Source organism: Tupaia chinensis, unplaced genomic scaffold, assembly GCF_000334495.1.
Source record: "Tupaia chinensis unplaced genomic scaffold, TupChi_1.0 Scaffold000627_1, whole genome shotgun sequence".
Taxonomy (NCBI): domain Eukaryota; kingdom Metazoa; phylum Chordata; class Mammalia; order Scandentia; family Tupaiidae; genus Tupaia; species Tupaia belangeri.
Window position 1 is genome coordinate 1,369,666 of NW_006160147.1, and position 5,234 is coordinate 1,374,899.

General features: G+C 51.7%; 1 protein-coding gene across 1 annotated transcript in view; it reads left to right on the plus strand.

Moving 5' to 3' along the window:
* Positions 1-24: 24 nt before the first annotated feature.
* Positions 25-5,234, plus strand: part of PPFIA4 (PPFI scaffold protein A4) — a gene marked incomplete at its 3' end in the record, with an annotated part of 58,617 nt that continues 53,407 nt past the window's right edge. Inside the window, exon 1 of the mRNA XM_006159351.1 lies at positions 25-53. The remainder of the gene's footprint in view (positions 54-5,234) is intronic.

Genomic DNA, 5,234 nt, shown 5'->3' on the forward strand with positions numbered 1-5,234 from the left:
GTTTCCCGCCTGCATAGACGTCTGCCTGCCTGGCCTTCGGCGATTGCAGGCAGGTGAGCCCCTCGACCCCGGGCTGGGTGGAAGAATGCTTTTTCCCACCTCCAGCTTCCCCTCAACAGTTTGGGGAGGGGGTCTCTGTCTAGCGCGCCTCGGGAAACAACCTCCTTGACCCCGGGTTTGTTATTCCTGGCAGGCGTTGATACTGCTGCCTCCACCGCCCCTCGCCGGCCTTTGCAATGCCCTGTGCCCTTGGGGGTGAGATTGAGGGGCGATGCCCGATTTTCAGGGAGGGCGTGGAGTTCGCCTTTAGCTCCATTGGCTTCGGGGGAGGAGGGGAGTTGGCGAGACTCCAGGTGGGAGCTGGATGGACTGCGCCCCTATTTCCCCTCCAGGAGAGTCAGAGAAAGCGCCTTCTGGGCTCCTGGGCCAGCTCAGCTCCTTTGGGCAAGCGCTTCTGAGGACCCAAGGTCTTCGCGCTTCCCGGGGGTCCTAATCCTTCCCGCGTTCTTCATGACACCGCTTATTACTATCGCAAGCTCTTGATTCCTGGAGCTGGCAGTCTGGGGCAGGGCCAGCGATGCTCCCCGTCTCTGCAGTGCCAAGCAGTGGGGTGGAAGGAGCGGCCAGCTCGAGCGAGGCCGGGTGGGGGTGGGGGTGGGCGCAACAGGAAAGAGAGCCGGAATGGACATTCCTGAATCGGCAGGGTGGGAGTGGGGCGCTGACTTTCTTCTATGCAGGAGGAATATTTTTTAGTACAGATCTTGAGGCTTTTTGATGGTAGGTGGGAGGAGAGGTCGGGTTGGAGGACTTGGAAATGTGGTGTGGGTGGCTTTCTTTGAGGAGGAGGAGGTATTCAGGACAAAGTGCCACTAGGTGCTGATGTCACCTTTAAGGGGAGGTGTGCTGGTAGTATCCATTAGCTGGGTAGGGGAGCCCAGCTGCTGTTGGGTCTGCTCTCCTACCTGGAGAGCAAGTAGTTAAGGAGGAGGCTCAGCTTAGCTTGGGGATCCTCTCCTGGTGAGAGCTGAAGGGGCCCCTCCAGGAGCCAGGTTTCAGGGACTTCCTGCAGTCCTCTCCAGAGTTGTTGGAACTGGTACCCAGCACCTCGTTCCACATCCAGCAAACACTGAGCACCTTCTACATGGGAGACACCATGTTGGGTGCTTAGTCTTCTGAAGGCAATTTGGGGCCATGGAACAGCTGAAAGGCACACATAGTAGGCACACATAGTAGGCACTCAACCCCCACCCCTGACAGTTTTGTTACATTGCTATTGGGCTGGAAAAAGCTGTGTCCACATGCTTTCAAACAGCTCTCTGAGCTAGATTCCTATCCATGTACCACCCATCACTCTTAAGGGGCCAGGTAGTCCCAGGAACGAAGTGACCTCAAAGTAGTGAAATGGTGAGTGGCACAAGGGTTACCGAGGGTCAAGCATGCTTTAGACACTGCACAGTGGGAGACGCCATCTTTGGAAGACAAGCATGGGGGAGGGAGGCTTGGAGAGAGGTCTCATCCAGGGGTATTTGGTGTGTGCTGCTGAACTTGTCATGATGTCAGGACTGAGAGTGTGCAGTCTGGCAGCTGGGTGGTGAAGGAGGGACTGGAAGGGCAGGGCAGGGCAGGCAGGCAGGCTTCTAGGGCCCCTCTCTGTGTGGCTTTGCTGAAATCTCAGAGTTGGGAAGAGTTGACAGGGTTTACTTGTGGTTCCTTTCTGAGCCTCAGAATAGCAGAGCCAGGGGAGAGAATGAGTATTGGGCCTTGGTAGCAATGAGGTAGGGTGAAGGCTCAGTGGGGCTAGGGATCTGGGTGCCAAGTGGGCATTAAGATATGGAAGTGGGCCGGCCGCGGTGACACAGTGGCAGGCTGGCCATGGTGACATGGTGCAGAGCAGGAAGCACTGCTGTTCAATACTGGAGCCATATAGGAAGGCCCAGGGTTCATATCTTGGATTGACCTGAACAAGTCAGGTGTGCCCTAATCCTGGTTGACTGGAAGGCCTCAGAGATGGATTGCTGAGTGACAAGACCCTGTTGGAGGCCCTTTTCTTTCTTTCTTTCTCTCTCTCTTTCTTTCTCTCTCTCTCTCTCTTTCTTTCTTTCACTCTTTCTCTCTTTCTCTCTCTCTCTCTCTCCTGAAAGCAAGAAACTTAAAAAGATATGGTGGGGTTAACTGAGGCCTTTTTATGTGGGGATGCTGTCTTCAGGGCTTTTGGCCCTAGGTGTTAGGTTGGTGGTTGGTGACCGCGTGGTATGGAGCTGGGCATGTGTGTGTGTGTGCGTGTGTGTGCACATGTGTGTGTGCATGCACTGGAGAAGAGGAGTGGATGAGGGACAAGAGGACCATCTGGGTCCCAGGTGAGGAATTGGGAGAAGTGTCAGGGGGAGTGGGGTCTGAGGGAGGGATGAGTGTGTGTTGCAGCCACTGTCTGTCCCCCTCTGGCCTGCTAACTCACTGATCTATAATTAGCTCTGGAGGGCATATGGTGCTGGCTCATAGGAGAGCCCGCTTTGGGTGGCCAGCCCTTCGGGTGGCTGTAAGGAGTATGTAGAGGGCTATATTCTTAGCATTCTCTGAGAAGGGCTGCTTGCTGGGGACCCTCAGCATCTGCTGTACTGGGGGTGGGGCAGGGCCGATAGGGGAAATAGCAGGGGGAAAGGAGCTATAAGCAAGGCAGGTGTGAGACCCCAGCTCCACTGAGCCTGGGACTCCCTCTTGTCCTGGTCTGGTCACTGGCTTACTCGCAGGAAGTAGATTGCTGCCCAGTGCATTGGCCTGAAGTGGGCTTGGTTCTGCATCCTTGGGGCCTCCCTCAGGTGTCTCCTTCCCCCCCAGGTGAGATCAGCTCCAGCCCAGAGCAGCCGCCTGCCTTTCAGTTGGGGGCAGAGAGGCCTTGGCTGGGGCTCCTTCATTCTGAGAGAGCTGGAGGAGAAACTGCTTATGGTTAATTGAATTGGTCACACTCCAGGTGTGCTCAGCTCTGACCCCTGGGCTGTGCCAGAGGTGGCCTCTGTGGTCACAGGCTGCTCTGTGCTGCTCTCTAGTGATTATGTGTGTATCTGTGTTCCTGCAAGTAGCCCGTGAACTTCCTGAGGGTTGAGATGGGATCTTACATGTGTCTTATATCTGAAATACTCTTGGAATCATGAAAATCACTCAGTAAATAGATTGTTGGATTGAATTGAAGAGGCCTGTCTTCTGATCTCCTGGGCTCAATGAAGCAGGGCTTCCTTGCAACTAGAAATATTTAACCTGCAGCAGAGAAGTCTCTGGGGACCCAGTACAGTGGTGTTCCACATCTCAGTGGGAGAATTAGATTCTAGAGGCAACAGATAAAGTGAAAAATCCCTAAGTCTCATAAAGCATGGTACATGGGTGTAGGGTTATAGCCTCAAGCAACAATGTGAATATGTAGATGTAGTCCACACTGTGTACGTTCTGTAGAATTATATAAGTATATAATATGTATTATTGTACAGTTATTTTAAAAAGAGCATACATGTAAATGCAATTCTGTAGTAAAGTGTCAGATGAAATAGATGGTTTGCATTGAGAGCCCTTTGTTGCTTTTTTTGCCCAACCAGCAGAGTTGAATTCTCATAAATTATATGCATATCTGTGGCCAGCCTGTGACGTGGTGGTTAAGGCAGCTGGGTCCCATAGGCCCACTGTATGGTTCAAGTCCTAGACCCAGCAACTTAAGAAACACACTGGGCACATGTGTGTATAGGCTCAAAATCCTGAAAGGAAGTAGAGATGGAGGAGAAGGGATGACCATCCTCCACGGAGGGTGCTTTCTCACTTTCCCTCTCTCTCTCTATGTCCTCTCTCTGATAAAATTTTAAAAAATTATATGAATATCTGATGTGTATCTTTTTAAAAAAAAACTTTTTAATTATTTTATTTTTTATTTATTCATTCATTGATTTTTTAATTTGACCAGAGAGAGACAGAGGGTGAGAGTGAGAGAGAGAGGAAGTGAGAAAGCAAGCCACCAGATTCAGGACTCGAACCACGGTCGGCCATGTGGGAGTGTCCAGCACCTTAACCACCATGCCACCTGCTGGTCCCTCTGATGTGTATCTTCATGGCTATTGTAGGAAACTGTCACCTCAAAGGGGAGGTAGGTTTCCATTCCGTTTAAGAAAAAGCTTTTTAGATGGCATGACGATTAAGGTGGCTGCATCCCACATGGGCTACGAGTCAAGTCCTGGACCCACTGGCTTGAAAATCACACAGGGCACATGTTTGTATGTACCCTAAGTCCCAAGAGCTGAATAGAGGAGAAGGGATTGCGGCATGGCCCTCCTCCCTGGGGGGGGGGGGGGTTTCTCACTTTCTGTCTCTCTCTCTGGTAAGCACACGTGCTTGATAGCAAACTAACACCCCCCCCCAAACAAAAACAAAAACAAAAACAAAAACAGCAGATGAAGGATTCCTCGTATAGTAGCAAGTGCCTTGTTCCTAGAGGATACTTGAGTACAGACTGAGAGGTCCGGGGTGCTGGGAAGGGACCTCCTGCACAGGGTAGGGAGCTGGCTGCATGACTTCCAGGAACTCTTCAGAGTAGGTGAGGGTAGGGTCTGGGGTGGGTGCTGGATGCCAGGAAAGGTCTTTGGCCTCTGCTTTAGATGAGGCTCTCCTTTGGCTTAGTGGCTGCTGGGAATGGAGGGCCTTGGAGTGAAGCAGGCACAGACCATAAGCTGACCTGTGGGGAATGGGCATTCTGGAGGGTATGGGGTGACCCAGTTGCCTCACGGACATGGAGCTCTGGGCCTGGGAGACTCTACAGTGTCGCCCACTGGGTGTCCACTTAGGACACCCACCTTTCTCTGGGCAGTTCTGCCTGGACTGCTGACGCCCTGGCACCTGACAGCACTCCCGCAGTCCTGTTACCTGCTACAGCGGGTGCCCCAGCCGGGTGGGCTCGTCTGCAAATGCAGCAACAGCTGAGCATTTCTTTCTTTTCTACTAGAAGACCCTGCCTAGTATTTGTCCCCTGTGGATCCCTAGTTTGAAACTGTTTTCATTTTATTTTTTAAAGAATTATTAAATTTTATTTATTCTTTTATTTATTTTAATTTGATAAGAGAGAGACACAGAGAGAGAGAGGGAAAGTGAGAAAGCAAACCACAGGTCCAGGACTCAAACCATGGTAGGTCATGTGGGAGTATCCAGCACCTTAACTACCATGCCACCTGCTGGTCCCAAAATGGTTTTATTCTTTTTTTTTT